Raw genomic sequence first — 18,087 nt, 5'->3', positions numbered from 1 at the left:
TCATAATCATGAAACTTGACGCAAACAAATCGTGCCTCTGGCACGTCTAACCTGATTAGTGGAGCCTCGTAGGGAACAAAAAGACAGACAGAGAGACAGACAGTCAGTCAGACACAGACAGTCAGACAGAGGGACAGACAGACAGAGGAGCAGTCAGACAGAGGGACAGACAGACAGACAGAGGAACAGTCAGACAGAGGGACAGACAGACAGACAGAGGGACAGACAGAGGGACAGACAGACAGAGGGACAGGCAGACAGAGGGACAGACAGACAGAGGAACAGTCAGAAAGACAGACAGAGGAACAGTCAGACAGAGGGACAGACAGACAGACAGAGGAACAGTCAGACAGAGGGACAGACAGACAGAGGGACAGACAGACAGAGGAACAGACAGACAGAGGGACAGACAGACAGAGGGACAGACAGACAGACAGAGGAACAGACAGACAGAGGGACAGACAGACAGAGGAACAGACAGACAGAGGGACAGACAGACAGAGGAACAGTCAGACAGAGGGACAGACAGACAGAGGAACAGTCAGACAGAGGGACAGACAGACAGAGGGACAAATGCTCATATTTTCTGGTTCGGATTCTGGGTAAACTATTTGAGCTCCAAGAACAGCGACAAGAAACCAACGTGTGTTAAAATCAAAAGTTTTTTTCAGATGATTTTAACTGGAAGTGTCAACATATTCCAGCTGCTCAGTACTACCTTTTTAATATCAAGCAAAAATGAGTCCATAACTCATAATCATGAAACAATAAACATGAAACTTGACTCGTCCTAACGCTTTTATTGTGACACAGTCCCAGCGCCTTGTGGTCTCAGTAACTGACATTGGGAATCCTTGGTGCACAACACATGTCGACATAAAGTACCAACGTTTTTGCGCATGCTTTTCGGTTTGAAATATTATAAAAAGGTCAAAAAAGGAATGGTCAAATAAGAAATAGATTTAGTGAGCTGACTTGATTCAGAGATAAACTCAACAGGTGCTTACGGACGTTAGGGTTAACATTAAAACTCCAAAACTCAATGAAGGAAAGTCTCCCCTTTCACCTTTTCTGTTGTACGGAAAACTACTGTTTCCTCTCTCCGTCTCTACAGAGGCTACTTAAACACTTTGCATGTCTCGCTCTCAGAGGACCACATCAGCGCAGTTTATGTGCTCTACTTGGTTTTGCATTGCGCAGTGCGTGTGTGTTTTCCATGTGTGTGTATGTGTTGCATCCAGCCGCATCAGGATGTTTTATGTGATACAGTTGGACAGAGCAGAGACTGGCTGTCTCCCTCTGCACATTTAGCAGATTATGGGTTCGCTCTGCAGTAGTACTCATAGGTGTGTCTTTTGCAAAAAAAAAAGAAAGAAAAACAACTCCCAGTTGCAGTGCATACAAGCTTCAATGTCGCTCACATGGCAAAAAACAAACGCATTGGACGGATTCTACGAAGGGTTTATCCACTGGAGAGCATGCATGTGTTCACTAAATTACACAGCAAACTGCCCATGAGGTGCAAGAGGAGATGTCAGGTGTCGCCAAAATATTATCATTAATGCTATGAGCCCCATGAATATACATGAGTTACCTTCTCATGAACCACGGAGTTTGGGCAATGAGGACGTTTTGAACGCACAGCATTTTTTTTCCCCATGGAACTGTGGCCAATAGACACATTGCGTGCAAAGTTCACACTTAACGTGTTGGCGTGACAAAGGGAGCAGGAATATTTTTGTTACATTTAATGGCAATCTTCTTATATTTTCAAATGTATTGTCTATGAAAAACAGAAAAAAACATGTGCATATTGATGCCACGTTTCATCCATCCATCCATTATCAGCCGCTTATCCGGGGTCGGGGCGCGGTGGCAGCAGGTTCAGCAGGCTGACCCAGGCTTCCCTCTCACCCGCAACACTTTCCAGCTCATTCTGGGGGACCCCGAGGCGTTCCAAGGCCAGCCGGGAGATATAATCCCTCCAGCGTGTCCCTGGTCTTCCCCGGGGTCTCCTACCAGTTGGACGTGCCTGGAAAACCTCTAATGGGAGGCGTCCAGGAGGCATCCTGACTCGATGCCCGAACCACCTCAGCTGACTCCTTTCGACACGAAGGAGCAGCGGCTCGACTCCAAGCTCCCTCCTGATGTCCGAGCTCCTTACCCTATCTCTAAGGGTGAGCCCGGCCACCCTGCGGAGGAAGCTCATTTCAGCCGCTTGTATCCGAGATCTCATTCTTTCGGTCACGACCCAAAATTGTAAAAAAAACAAAAAAAAAAAAAAAATTGTATTTTTGCTGCAGTAAAACTTTTGGGATGAATATTATAATGTGCTGCAGCTTCAATAACACAAATATTTTAGCAATTAAACGTCAAAAAAGGGAATTGTTTTGATAAAAATCAGCCTCAGAATTATTTCACAATTATTTCCAAGTTTCATGGGAAAGATAACTTGCTCTGGGGCCAAAATGTCAATCAGAGGTACTGACAGATCCAGGTATGTTGTGACATTCATCTCAGCTACTGTATGCACCGATTGTGGTATTGTAAAAAATGCATGCCTGCTCTGCAACACACACACACACACACACACACACACACACACACACACACACACACACACACACACACATGCTCCTCCTCGGGTGGGAGAGGCCATTCTATCAGGATCGTTCAGGGTTAACTGACCGCTCAGCGCTGATGGCTCCCCTGAGCCTGACCCCTCACCCTCCGGCCTCTGATGAACACACCAGATTCTCACACGGCTGCATGAGCCAATAATAGCACCGCGGTGTAGAACTGACAGCCCAACAAATGAAACGAAGCATGTTCAATTTTTCCACGACCGGAGCGCTATCAGAATCTGCGCTCCCAAGTGTTCCCACATTTTGGGCTCCGTAGGTTGATTTTTACAATATCCTGTACATCCTAGCATGTGCACAAGATCAACAAAACCGCTCGGCTCCATAGCGCTACGTGAGTTCTGAAACTACACAGGGAACATTTAAGGAGACGGGGAAAAAAAAAAACCTATGGAAAGTCATTGTAAATGGAATATATTTTGGTTTCGGGTTTTTGGCCAGAGAAAATAATTTTTTGGGAACAAATTATTACAAAAAAAATAAATCAATATTACAAATAATCCTTACTTGCAGCCTGACACATTACAACATAATATTTAAGAAATCATAAACAGTACAGATCATAGATCTAGCCTGAGAATGTAATCAGAGGCTGAGTCACATCAAGCCGGTTTACAATAACCGGACCTTTTCCTTCTCAATATGAGCAGGATTAATTATCAGTGGAATCTGAGAAATATCAAACGCGGACATCTACACTGTTTAAACTGTTTTGATCATCTTGACTGGCTGATTATTTGAACTTGTAATGAAGCAGGCTGTTCCCCTTTTCTCCTGCATTGCGGACCCCGCTGATGAATGCGTGGCCCGCAGTAAACTGGACGGCCTCGATGATGGGAGTTGGGAACGCAGCTTGGCTTCCCTCGCAGCCAGAGAAAATGTTTACGGCCGGAGCTGAGTGATGTGGCCTCTGCTGATTTTCAACCAGGAAATGTGATAAATAATACGATGTGTTCTTTTCTGCTCGTTGGTAGTGGGAATAAAGCTCAGTGAAATCAAGGGAGACTGCGGCGCATTCCTCCTCTAATAACAGCTAAGTGGGAGAGTGCTGGCTCCACTGTGGGTATTCCCACATTGAACTCATCTTTTCTCTCACTCTCTTTTACATCAGCCCACCCTTCTTTCTCTTCCTCCTTTTACCTTTAGGCCCCTTTCTCTTCCCCTCCTCCTCCTCCTCCTCCTCCCTGCGTCTCTCTCAGGATTGCTCTGCTTCATTAGCTATCTGATAAACAGCTCAGAGGTTCAGCCCTTCACACTGAACCAGCACCTTCCTGTTCACATGGCCACAGGATGACCCCCATCACGCACGCCACACTCGACTCCGGCTCAGAGACAGACACTGACCCCTGCAACCACCCGCAACCTTTACCTGAATTATACTCTGACACACACGAGGGGAAACCTGCTGGCCAAAGTTCAAATGCTCTGTTTTGTTCAGAGGCTGTAGAAAAACATGATATACTAATGTCTGTGACATTGTAGGTTTCTGATGAGTGTTTTAAAATATGTACTTATCTTAACATCTCTGTGTCATCTTTGTCAGTTTGACGAACATTGAGCAGAACATTCAAATAGAAGAAACTTGCATTTTTAGATCGGTTAGATTCGGATTTGCAGAATTTTTTAAATCTTCTGTCAGATCCTTAATTAGTCAAAAATACATTTCCGCCTATATTTGAGAATAATGCTTTGAGATCACTCATTATATATATTGTAAGTATTATAGAAAAATATTCATACCATTGCTAGAAGATTATCCAGACTTTACATCTTGTAAAACCTGAGACATTTTTTGGTAGTATATCCATCGTTCTCTTTAGTTTTGTTGTTTGTGGATTTGATTATTATTCTACAGAATTACATACATCAAAGGAATACGATGATAAAGTGACGGCACTCATTTCCAACATATTCCCAAAACATAAAAAGCCATAAAACATGAAACTCGGATAAGGAAATCAAAAATCACCTAAGAAATTAAAATACACGATGAAATGCTATCAAACCCAATCCCTAGCTGCCATCTGCTGAAGCCGCTGGCTTTCAAGAACATTCCTGTCTAGCTTTTATATCTCCTTAGTAGTACTATCATCATAAAAAAAATCATGTTAAACGGCAGTCACAGAAAAATCCTAATTACTTGAAAAAGAAAAGTAGCAACTCAGAACAGAAACAGTGACTTTAATACAGAACGAGTTTTCATGGCCTCAGTATTCAGTTGTGGTGAGTGCCACTTCTTTCTTTTCTTTTTTTTCTGAACGTGTATTATATTTAATCTAATCCTTTCCATATGCCCCTGTCAGATAGAGCACAACTAAAGCGACGACGCTGCGGGAAAATCCCTGGTGCAAACCAAAGGCAGTGTGCTGACTCAGAATACTTCTGTGTAGGTCACACAGAGCTCTCTCACCACTGTGATACCGATGGCTGCAAAACTACTGTTTCAGGCCCTGAACTCTGTGCTTTCTATGCCTAACATCTGCTAATGTGAATGTAGCAGAATGTCATACTTTATCAATCCTTGAAGATTAATTCGTCCCACATGCTACATCTCTCTAAATACACACATAAATACGTGTCTTCTTGCTTGAAGACGCTTCAGCAAGGTGGATCTCTTCTGGCATAGAAAACGCATCAAACCACAGTCCAAACCACAATGACTTAACTGGACCTCCCTCCTCTGCAGCCGACTGACCCCCCCGCTCTCTGTCCCGCCTCCCTCCCAGCGTCCCAGGCGGTTGCAGCCCCCCGGTCCTCTGTCTCTGGCAGCTTGACTACAGCTGACATGTGGAATGGCTCAAGGTAAACACTTAATAGAGCTGCTATTATGGTCCCAGAAAGCCATCAGCCCCCAATCACAGCCTGCTAATGCCATTAACCCCGGGGTTTCTCACACTCACACACTCACACACACACACACACAAATTCCTGCCGATATAAAAAAAAGGTTTAAACTAAATTAAATTAATTGGCCACCTTTAGTATATTATCACTTATAGCCACTTGAGTCCATCTGAATTCTTTCCACAGACATCGTATCCTCACAGAACTCAACATGTTCTCGCGCTGAGGTTTGGAGAAGCTGCAGGTTCATGTCTTCCCCACTACGGACGTCGACCAGAGCCGGCTTTTCCACATCATTAGTAGCTCAAGAGGTACTCAGCCCTGTTCCACAACATGCTAGCACAGCTGCCAGACAAGAATAATAAAGCCAGAAAAATAAGAAGAAAAGTGCTCTTATTTTGGCGAGGTTCAGAGAGGGAAGCCTGGACTTGGAGCAGACGTGGCTCCGGCCCGCCAGCCCCGCCTCCTACCCCCGATAATGAGATTAATGGCCTGCACTCACCGCCGTGATACGAGACATCATGCATCACGACGCAACGTCACACTGGGGCTCAAACATGGTTTCGCTCATATACGTCACAAGTTGGTGTTATCAGCTGGTCTTTTAGGACCCACATCCATCAAGGCCACTACTTCCCGGATACACGGGCAATCATCCGCAGACATCTTGTCCTGAGATTAGGCAAATAGTATTGAAATTACGACTCCAGAATGACATAGGCCCACTGAGGCCAGATAACCTCCTCCCATTGTAGATGTTTACGTATTTAACATCACATTTATTTCCAATTATATACAGGAGTATAAGTAAGACCATGTCCAGGCAAAGGACTTGAAAACATATTTTTCTCTCAGCTTCCATCGACACTAAATTCTTCATACCTGAAAACAATGATGTGGTCCAACGGGAACATCAAAATGTTGGTCTACCAGTGAAGTGCAGCCGCAGCAATAGTGGCTCGTTTCCTTCCGTCAACAATCCGGATTTATCTCTCGTGGTTCTTTTCACTTTGTTTGGTTATAGTACAACACAGAATAAACAATTATGGAGGGTGACTTCTCCTGCACAATTGGATCTGGGCAAAGACAAATGCAAGCATAATTGTTTTCAAAACTGTCACCTAAAATTCCTAATTGTGAGCGACGCAGTGAGCTCATCACCATTAGCCCGTTTTTTTTCCCGTATTTTCATCCCCTAAAAGGAATTTAAATGTTACGTTCACCTCCACGGGGATATGAAAACACATATCTCAATTTTCTGCTTTCTAAATTGCAAAATTGGGGGGGGGATTTCTTTCCTTTTTCCTCAATAGTGCAGCTGAAGACAGGAAAGGGGGCGAAGGAGGGGATGACATGCAGCAAAGGACCGGGCTCTGTGTGTGTGTGTGTGTGTGTGTGTGTATATATATATATATCTATATGTATATATAGATATATATATATATATATCTATAATATCATACTACTGTCCATGTTTTTGCAGGGCAATGTCATTTGTGCTTCATACTTTTGTAGAATATGTTCAGCCGGCCGCGCTGTCAGACAGAAGAGGCGGGACCAACACCGCGTCACATGACCAGTTTACATTGACATCCATTTGTCGAGGGCGCATGTTGTGAGTGTGTCTGTCTGTGTGTTGAACAGCATTCCACAACAGTGCAGCGTAATCCTAAACACTGGATTAGAGAAGAATGGACACGTCTGACAGTTTCCTCAGAAATTGTGCTCGCGAATGATCCTTTTGTTCCTTGAGTGTCACATAACACACACACACACACACACACACACACACACACACACACACACACACACACACACACACACACACACACACCCACCCACCCTCAGGGCTGACAAGGTGTTTGAAATCTTAACAACATGTACATGGTAACTCATAAACCAGGTGATGGAAGTCCTCATAGGGTCTCTAAACTGCGTATCACATGGATTGTGTGTCAGCGCTGTGGAAATGTTGTATCAGGTCAAACATTTTGACCGGGCAGGCAGTTTGATAAAAGTCTGCAGAATCATTTGTCTCTTCTGTGGATGGGCACTGCCCTTCAAAACTATTTGAGAACAGACCAGAATGTGTCCGTATCGAGTATCAAAGTGTTGTTGTTTGTTTTTTTATGCACACGCCTTTGATTTGGTATTTCCAGAATCTAAATCCAGAAACGTGTCTAACTTTGGACACCTTTTTTCTTTTCTTAAAATAAATAAATAAAAGATTAAAAACATATTAATATTCACCAAACTCGGTTATTATTTTGGCCTGCAGCAAATATAAAAGGTGCCATACGGACCGGCTATGAAAGTATTACAAACATTATTGCTTACGCCGTACTTTGAAAAAGTGCAGAAAAGGGATTCAAAGCACTTTGCAGCAAAACTAAACCATAAATACTTCATCCTAATTCAATTGAAAGGGGAATGTATTAAAGGCTACCGAAGGATAATACAAAAAACTGAATTAATTTTTTTGTTACATAAATACATATTGGCAAAACTGCCAATACAATCTTTTGAAATTTCCATAGAATAATAATTGTTTTCAGAAACAATGAAAATACTTCATACTGTATACAGCCTACCGTAGGATGTATGACAGTGAATGCACTAGACTACTATATGAATATTTGGGGCCAAATGTTGACAAATAAAAAATTAAACCTTTATAACTTATAACTTATCCAATTCCAACTGAACATGTATCCACTGCACAAATCTCCTTGGCCCCCAAAAAGCCCATCGCTCATCTCCACGGCCTGCAGAGACTGCTCTTCTCAACTGCACTCGCTCTTTTTTGTTTTTTTGGCTTTTATTTTTTGCACCCAGATAAAAAAAAAGGGGCAGCCTGCAAAACAGCATGCAGTGCGTTGTACAAAAAACAAATATTCCTCTGTTTGTTGCAGATGAAAGGATTCAGAAGGTGTCTATGATGCCACAGAAGTGTTTTATAATAACAATACGATATGTACAGCAGGTCTTTGGATAACAAAATAAAAAATCATGACTACTTCATGAAATTATGTTGCATTAAACAGTATTTCCTGTGACACTCCACAATCGCCCTTAACAACATAACAACACAAAGGTCACATGCTTCTCAAATTGGGCCTGCAGAGACATTCTGTCTGAGGCTCAGTGACTAAGTCCTGCCATCCATTATAAACCAGTGCAGATAAAGCCAGTTCGTAAAAGAAAAAACAATAAAATGGATCTGAGTTTAGCACAATGAAGGCCAGCATCCTTTCAACAGGCAGTCAGAGGGGGCCACATGTTAAGTGAATTAAAAGCACTGAAATGGAGAGTGGTGGGCTCGCATTCCAGGAGATCCTGAGGAGAGAGTTTCATCGCTCGAGTTTTCCTCTCCAACATGTTTTATGTGGCTTTACTCCGTTATGTTGGACTACAGCTTCTTTTCTCATAAGGACAAGGCTTGTTTTCCCCCCCTTTCTGTGTCCGCCTGCATCCTACAATCCCTCATGGTCTTGTAGTGAGTCAGTAAAGGGCAGGGGTGGATTTGGCAGAACCGCGGGCCAGACCAGACCGGGACGAATTGGGCCAGAGCCGGCCCGGCCAAACCAGACCAACTCAGGGAAGGCCGGGTCCCTTCAGCCCGAACGAGACCGCTTTCCAACTCGACTCTGCGTAAATATAAGTAAGACCCTCAATCATTCAATTTAGTTCTACATTTACACACAGACGTGTACACACACACACACACACACACACACACACACACACACACAGAGTGACATGCTAGTATGCACAGCTAACTTTCCCAGGCTCCACCTCAGGGAGCACACATCATCCAAATGGCTGCTATGGAGATGTGATTTTTAGCAGAACAGCTTTTCTTTTTTTTTGGGGGGTTACTGAGCCCCCTATTTTTAGAGATTATTAAACTCCCTCCCTCCCTTCCCCACACACACACACACCCACACACTCTTCTTCTTCCTCCTCCTCCACTCATTCCCGCTCTCCTCTCTCCTGTTGCGTTTTGACCAAAAAAGTCATAGACTGCCGCGTGTTTCCTCGTCAGACAGACTGTCTGGACGTCGGGCCGAAGACAGACGAGGCTATATTTACAGTCTGACTTCATCCCGAAGCGAACAGACGCGCGAACAGACACACACACACACACACACACACACACACACACACACACACACACACGCACACGCTGCTGTAGCATGGTCGGGGTTGACGGCAGAGATGACCGCAACTCTGCGCCGTCCCTTTCCCCCCCGACCGTGCTCTGCTGGCCGAGCCTCACAGCGGCGGTTGACCTCGGAGGGTGCTCTTTCGCAGACAACGGCCCGTTACCCCGGAGAGGTCGCAGACGGATGGGGGATTCGTAGCGAGTCCAAAAGCATTCGGTTCACACAGTGCTGCTTCTGGCGGGTCCACGCAGTATAAAAGGAAACAGACATTTTGAGGACTTGTACTCACAAGAACACCAAAATATCTCCTATAACGCAGCGCTCAGTAAGGCTCACTATTAATACAGTATATCTCGGTTGTTTAATCTCAAAACAAATACAGGAATTATGACAATTTCTGGTTTTAGTTACACGCTGGAACCGTTTCTTGGCAGCTGGCAGCGGTAGCTTTCTGGTACTGACATATCTGTACAGAGAGCTACACCCAAGGCGATGTTCACCTTAGTGCACATCACTTAGTGACCCCACATCCATCCTCACACAACGCTGCCCAACTCCAGCCTGAGCAGAGGTCTGATGGGCCTCGGTGTGGCAGCACGGGGCCAAGTAATCACACACACCAAGCATTGTACTCAAAAAATTAGAGTTCGCTGCAGCGAGAGGGAACGTTTTTTCTTTTCTTTTTTCTCCTTCATTTCCATAGCACAAGTGTATATGATCTGCCTGTTTAGGGGATTAGTAAAACACACAGAAAGGACACACTCTTTGGATCTTCTGTCAACAGCAGAAAATCTCTCTGCCCGTTTGCATTCGACCGTAAAAACTGAGTTTTGTTAGCGAAACTGAGGTTTCAGTCAGAGAGAATAAAAAAAAGGAAAATAAAAAGGAGTAAATAACTACACCGACTTTGGTTTCATTCAAATACTGAGTTCTTCAGCTTCATCAGAATGTGCAGCACATACAAAACACATCGTTGATTTTGGGGCAAAACCTTTTCTCACACTATTTTGTGATATCTCAAGCGGTCACTATGTCATCATGTTGGAGTTTTCCATGACTCGCGTCTTCAATTTCGGTATGTTTTCATAATTTGGCTTTCGACTACATCCTTCTCCCGACGAGCTACCGTTGCTGCTGATGAAAACATTGGAGGATGTTTTTTTGGCACACGACAGCTCTGGAATTAGAGTTTACAACAACACGCCGCTTCAGCAGTGCGCCGCACCAATATCTCACCCATCGCATAAACATGGAGACAGATATATTCTGATCACGGCCAAACAAAAACACAAAATTCCCGCGCCCGACTCAAACCAATATTCATGACATCAATCAAGCCTGCACCCATTCCTTTGATACTATCAGCGTGTTTGTACATCTAAACATAGCCGCATGCACGGGGAAGTCCACGGACTCACACACACACACACACACACACACACGCATGAACTTGACTGTGACCTCTGGCTGCATGAACAGTGAGTCCTCAGTAAACAATCTTTCCATGTTTTCACCAGAGGAAGGGAGAGGGTCTCATAAAGCCTGTCATTCACTATTTAACGTTCAGACACACACACACACAGACACACACACTCACGGCTCAGCTCCATGTAACGTGGACAGAGCTGCTGATTCTTGGAGCTCGGCGATAGCGTCATTTTTACACCGTGAGAACATGAGAAGCACATTTCTCAAAGGAGCCCTCTCATTTGCCGTGGGTGTTACCATTTCTCTTTTTTGGGGTGATGGGGGTGGGGGGACAGGAACACACACACATGCACACCAGTTAAGTTAGAAGTTAAGTTAAATATAGTAGCTATGCCAATATGTCACAGCTGGGTTATGAATAGGCAGCACACAGGGGCTAAAGAGGACGTGAACGCCGTTTTAAATAGTCTGGACTTTATTTAACTGTACCGTAACCCAGTATAATCCCACATGTATGTGTACACACACACACATCCTCGGCTGTCGGAGACGGGGTATCAATAGCACGGGGATGAGTGATGCGGGGCCAGAAAAGCACTTTATTTATTTTGCCCTCTTTGAAAAGGCAGGAAGGAAAACAAATATGAGGAGGAGGGAGGATGAGGAGGAGAGCGACATGAACGCTGCGTCTGGACTAAACGAACCCACTGATTTTACTTCCATCTCTCTCACCTTGCACCACAAACTGCCTGCAGAGCGGAGTATCACGGGACGTAGCTCCTAGAGAGGGAACAATCTGCACGGTGTCGTATGAAACACATTTTCAAAGGGGACCGGTACATCGACTTGGAAAATATATTAGCGATTTGGTTGCTTAAATTGAGTCGTCAATCAGCAATTTTTTTTTTTAGTGTTTATTCAGGAAAATGTCAAACATTCCAGCCTTTTAGGGATCTCTGTAAAGATGTTCTGTATTATTTTGTTCTAAATTAAACATTTTGGAGTCACCTATATAGGAGTTTTAATTTAATTAAGTAGAGGAAAAAGCCTCACTGACTGGTGAAGTGATGCCAGTTGGAGCCATAACCTCTACCCATCTTGTTATCATGAGACTTATTTTACTTCTTTTTCTTTTTATGATCAATATTTTCCTTTTAAATCAGTTCCGTTTTAGAATCTCAGTACGTTTCACATTGAACAACAACTATTTTCCTCCGGGAATCTTTGTTTTGGTTGTATTTTTCAGAAGAAGTGAGCGGGAAATAACGTTGCGTTTAGGGTAGTATGATCGATCAATCAATAATAAATCAATTCTGCATTTGTCATTTTTTCTCCTCCCTGAATTCTAGTCGGAGTATGTGTAAAGTGATGATAACACCACACAGGAAGCAAATGTTACGTATGTTCTGTTATCAACGACTGCAACACTAAGACTGATAGCAGGAGACAAATGATGAGAGCTGTAATATTTTTAGGCTTTCCACGAAAAACCGAAAACAGATAACGCCATGGGAAACTGGAATCTGAGAGACCAGATGAAGAGATGAGCAATGTTTGTTTGTTTGTTTGTTTGTTTGTGGAACAAAAGGCAAGAAAGGAAAGACAGGAGACAAAGATTCAATGGAAGTAAAAAAAAAAAGTGAGGAGTTTTAAGTGAGAAACCAGAAGCAGAGAAGACAGTAAGGGGACAAACTGTACGGGTGTCAGTCCAAGCTTTCGTTGTGAAGTGAATTTCCAGACTTTCTTCATGGGTTAAGTTTGAACTTTGACCTAGTGACACATGACCCCTGACCTCGAGGCTGAAACCAGGAGCAGCACCGCTAGAGGAAGACTCTGTTTACACTGTAAAGGCTCAAACGCTCCAGTGCTGTTCATCTGTCACTCAGACCCAGGCCTGCTTTCCTCTTCACAGTGTGTGTGTGTGTGTGTGTGAGATAGTGTGTGTGTGTGTGTTGGGCTCAGTCTCAGCTTAGAATTTGCTTCCAGACGCAGTGATCCCATACGAGATGCTATCGGCCTGTTTACTGTTGCTATGCTCCCCTGCGGCCCGCTACATCGCCGACAAATTGGACAATCAAGAGCAGGTGTGTGTATGAGATACCGATGTGTGTGTGTGTGTGTGTGTGTGTGTTAGTGAATGACTAAAGCTGCCCAGGAGCCACATCCTCTCCCCTTCCTCCTCAAACCTCCAGTGCAGGTGGAAGAGTGACTCCTCCTCTGGTGAAAGCAGGGTGCACACAGGCGCCAGGCCTGTAAACTTTAACGGTGTTTTGTCACATATTTAAGAAAGCTGTTAGTGTATTTATGGCGGTGCAGGGGCCACGGGCCCTGCCGCCCAAACGAGGGCCATGTTGGATTGATTAGGCGGCCTGGGAGGGGCTGCACGCCAACCAGCAGTTTGGAGGGCAGATCGTACACTGCCAATGATGGACTTTTTTTCTGACCTTTCTGAAGCCATTTTGAGGGCAATTTCCATCTCCACCAACAGGTGTTACTTTTTTTCCCCATCCTCAACCACCACAATTTAACTAAATGTCATATTTCAGCCAATAATCCTTGTGTTTTGCAGTGTAGGACGCATGACAGACATGGCCAAGAGATTAATGCGATACGCTGTCCAGGTTAGAGCCAAAGCCTGTTCCATGTGTAGGGCTTGCAGATGCTTTAGGGAACGATAATCTCGCATGGAATTAAGTTCCTATTGTACAACGTCCAATGCAAGTAGCGCGCCCTCTTTGCGACGACAAAGAAGCTGTTGGTAGGGGTGAACGGGCGCATGGAAAGTACAGATTTACGTGGAAAACCAGAGTTTGTTTTGATTCTTAAACCAACAATGAAAATTGTGTTCTTTTCCCACGCGACCACAATCTTTCTCTGACATTACCTAAGGTTTTAGTTGCCTAAACGTAATCACACCGCAGTTGCCGTACGCCGATATTGAAGGAATGAAAACACAAAGTGGCAAAGAAGGTTAAAAAACATCAGATTTGAACATAATGTGGGTTTCGCAGAAACGTCCAAAATCAACGTCTGTGTGACGAGCCGTTGGCCTTATCGGCAAATGCTGAGACAACACTGATAAAGTACCGGGTGACGGGGCGGGAGAGAGAGAGAGAGAGAGAGAGAGAGGAGGAAAGAAAGGTGACGGCTGGGAGATGGCCAGGGGTCTTTGGGGACAGCTGGGAAACAGCACATTCATCATTTTCACAAAACATGAAGTGGGGACAACATAATATTTTAGAAACAGATAAAATCCGTTTCCATCGTCCGTCCTCTTTATCTTGCTTTCGGGTGACTATTGATTCATTAACGTTATCTGACCACCGCAGCAGGAGCAAAGGGAGTCATGAAACGCACAAACACTCTCACCATTTCCTGAAACACACAGATACAAACACACACAACACACACGTATCCTGGGAATTTTTTAATCTGCTGTACGCGGCTGCTGCTGCTGCTGCCGCCGCCAGCCTCGTCCTCCAGCTTCTTTAACGTCATTAAAACATCACTTTCTGATACAGAAGTACGAAAGACAACGAGGGCCACGAGGACCAAAAGACGGAGAACTGGATGAAAAACATGGCGATGAGAAAGATTAAAGAGAAGAACAAGGGCAAATGTCAAGATGAGTGAGGCACACCTTTGGAAATCAGTGATGTAATCGACGCTGAATGATTGGTATCAGTTGCAACCGTCACCGTTTCAGACAGATGACTGAAAGTGTTGATTTTGGAAGGGATTTCGTTTCAGTTTTCCCCCTAATTTACATATTCTTAAAATAGCTATTTTAGTCATGACACACAATAAAACTGTTTGTCAAATTACTCGCCTAAAACAGTCTCTTTTAATCCAATTACTGATTCGTTATGCATTTCATATTCGAGACTTTTTCCTCATGTCTTAATTTAAGTTAATTTATTTTCAAATTTGAATTCTCTCTCAAGAAATTGGAACATACGATTACAAGTTTTGATCAAATGTGAGATTATCTTTTGTTTCTCAGGCATATCAATGATTAGATATTAAAAGTAATTCAGCACGAGGTGATAGGAAAAGTTCACTCATATATTCTTTCTGCTTTTTCCACCTGCTGCTGTGGATTAAATTTGTGTTGGATTAAACTGCATCACCTGCAGAGATCAACCATATACACATTAAACTGCAATCTTTCTTAGGAAGTTTCAAATGTTTATTTTGGTCATTTTATTTTTCCTCGTATATTTTCCATCTTTGAATTTTATCAAGTTGGTACTGAAATAAATATTAAAAAGGTAATACGTTCTCTGATATGTTCTCAAAATCATAAATACATGGCAACGCACACACACACACACACACACACACACACACACACACACACACACACACACACACACACACACACACACACACACACACACACACACACACACACACACACACACACACACACACACACACACACACACCTCGCTGGTGTTATCAGCAGGGAAACCAGTTCAGATGAGAGCGCCGTCGCTGTTGATACTGAGGCGATAACATCCGGACATTAACACACCGATTCAGGGCCAAATGACACTGAAAACTAAACGATTACAGCCAGTGTCATCAAAACACTGCACGTGGCCGCCCCACTGTCACACACACACACACACACACACACACACACACACACACACACACACACACACACACACACACACTCTCTCCCTCCCTCTGAGCCCATCAGAGGTGTGTGCTTCTAAAATGTGTCCAATGTGGAAGATAAGACAGGAGTAGTGTAAACAGTAGAGTGGGTGTGTGTGTGTATTGACTGCAGTGCCTGCAAACATGTTGAGCATCGGAAACAGATGCCTCACCCCTGGCTGTGAGAGTGAGAGTGAGAGAGAGAGTTTGTATTGGAGCTTTTCAGCTGGGACTCTGCAGTCTTGTGGCTGTTGTTCCACATAGTTCCACAGTCAGACACCCAGAGGGGAACAAGGATAATAAAGCAGTGGTGAAGTTCGGCCATTTTCAGTGGTTTATGCTGACCGTTGCAAATTCTTTGCATATGGCAATATGTGTGTCAAAGGTTCTCAGAGAGAGAGAGAGAGATTCTTAAATACACACGGAAAAGTTAAATGGCACAGTAGCTCATGTCTGACAGCTTCAGCTGACAGAGACGACCTGTGTGACACACATGACAGTGAAAGCCCGACTTTAAATATTGTTTTTGGCTGACCTCAAAACTGTCAATCGTGCCTTTACCTATATGAAACTTTGACTTTTTGGGGTGTTCTTCATTGTGACTGGGAGGTGTGAGCTCAACTCTATTTAAAACTTTGATGCAATTCAAAACTCTTTTTTTTTTCCAACAAAAAAAAAAACACAAAAAATGTTCATTCTAAAATGCGTCCAAACCCTTGCCTTCTCTGACGACGTACAAAAATACATTTTGGGAATCAGTGAATAGATGCAGATTAAGGATTGTTAAAACCAGCGCAATCAGATATCTCTCAGAATAACATAACAAAGAGTGGGATGCATCCGATTCCTTTGGGACACACATTGAGTGCAGGAGAATCAGCTCATCAACGATCAGCTGCATTCATATTTACAGTCAGCTTTAACATCGGCGACCATTATGAAGTTTTCAAAGCCAAAAGGTGGTCTGTCTACCGCAGTGCAAACCAGGAACTTCAGACTGAAAATGTACATCAAAAATATGTAAATCTAATAATCTAAAAAGAATCCATCCCCCTCGCCCCTTTTACTTGCTCCCTCTCTTCCCCTCATCCATCCATCACACGTTGTTGTCCCTCTCAGTTATCTTTACTCAACCATATCTCATTCTGCAAATCCCATCCCACCATCTTTGCATGTTATCCCCCCATCCCCCTTTAAAAGAAATGGATCCCTCCCAGTGACGCTGCCTGAGGGTGCACTAACACTGCCCTTACACTTCTGCTCCAGCTCTTCCTGTGGAGCTGCAGTGGGAGTCACTAAAGGAAGTCTTCATCTCAGAGGACAACCCACTTCCTCCTGAGAAAGCCGGATGGAGTCGAGGGCTGAGAGTAAGAGAACTGCAGAACAAGCAACCTGCTTGTTCGCAACAAAGTGAACAAGACACAAACAAAAAAGAAAATAGACAGCCAACCCTCCGTGTTTTAAGGCAGTGGCTCCAAAATGTCAGATGGCGATCTTTGTGGATGGTGAGCGGGTTGTGTAGCAGATATACAGTGCAACCAGTGTATCTCCTCGTCCTGGCTATTATTCAACCTGTTCACAAGTGATGCTGTTAAAGTGTCTTGGAGCCTCAATAAGCCCAACACAACGTATGTTACAATCAATTTAAACTCACTGACTACCGAGAGCAAAAGGCACTTTTAAGAGTTAGCCAGAGAGGATAATTTTCATCTGCTGGCCAGATTTTTTTGATGGCAGCCTGAAAATTCATTTTCAATAACACAATGCAACTAAGATAGACAGACAGTAACTTATAGACAAAACTAATTCACAAAGAAAAAAAAAAGTATCTACAGTAGATGTATATATAAAACACATAAAGGCACATAAAATACATCAAAACCAAACAAGACAAATGCACATGTACACCAAATAAGCAGGCAGGACAGACAGTACTTTAATCCTTCACACCTGATTGGCAACAAGCCATTCCTTAAGGCTATGTTTGAATGTTTTGTACGTTTCTTTTGTGCGTATGTGTGATAGAACAGCATTCCACGAGTTTGCTGAATTCACCGAAAACGCAGATTTGCTAAAAGAGCTTGACCTATGTGAAATGACACAATCACCTCTTGAAGCAGATCTAGTGTGTCTGCCACTTTGAGTGTGTTGTTTAATAAAATCACTAAGCAGAGGCGGAGCCATACCATGTACAAAAAACCAGAAAAAAAAAGAAAAAAAACCAGACACACATCAGTGAATTTAATGAGATTCTCCCAACTCAAGATATGGTGTTAGATGAGAATATTGCAGTGATGGTGACTTTTAGTTTTTTTATCCAGTGTCTTTAGAGTTTGTTAATG

The 18,087-nt window shown here is 43.6% G+C and overlaps 1 protein-coding gene across 1 annotated transcript in view; it reads right to left on the bottom strand.

Moving 5' to 3' along the window:
• The window catches only part of gmds (GDP-mannose 4,6-dehydratase), a 138,363-nt gene that overhangs the window by 33,351 nt on the left and 86,925 nt on the right, over positions 1–18,087 (bottom strand). The gene's annotated exons all lie outside the window — the stretch shown is intronic.

The sequence above is a fragment of the Taurulus bubalis genome, assembly GCF_910589615.1.
Source record: "Taurulus bubalis genome assembly, chromosome: 7".
NCBI classification, from domain to species: Eukaryota; Metazoa; Chordata; class Actinopteri; order Perciformes; family Cottidae; genus Taurulus; species Taurulus bubalis.
Note: the sequence above shows the minus strand (reverse complement) of the source record. Positions and strands in the feature narration are given on the sequence as shown.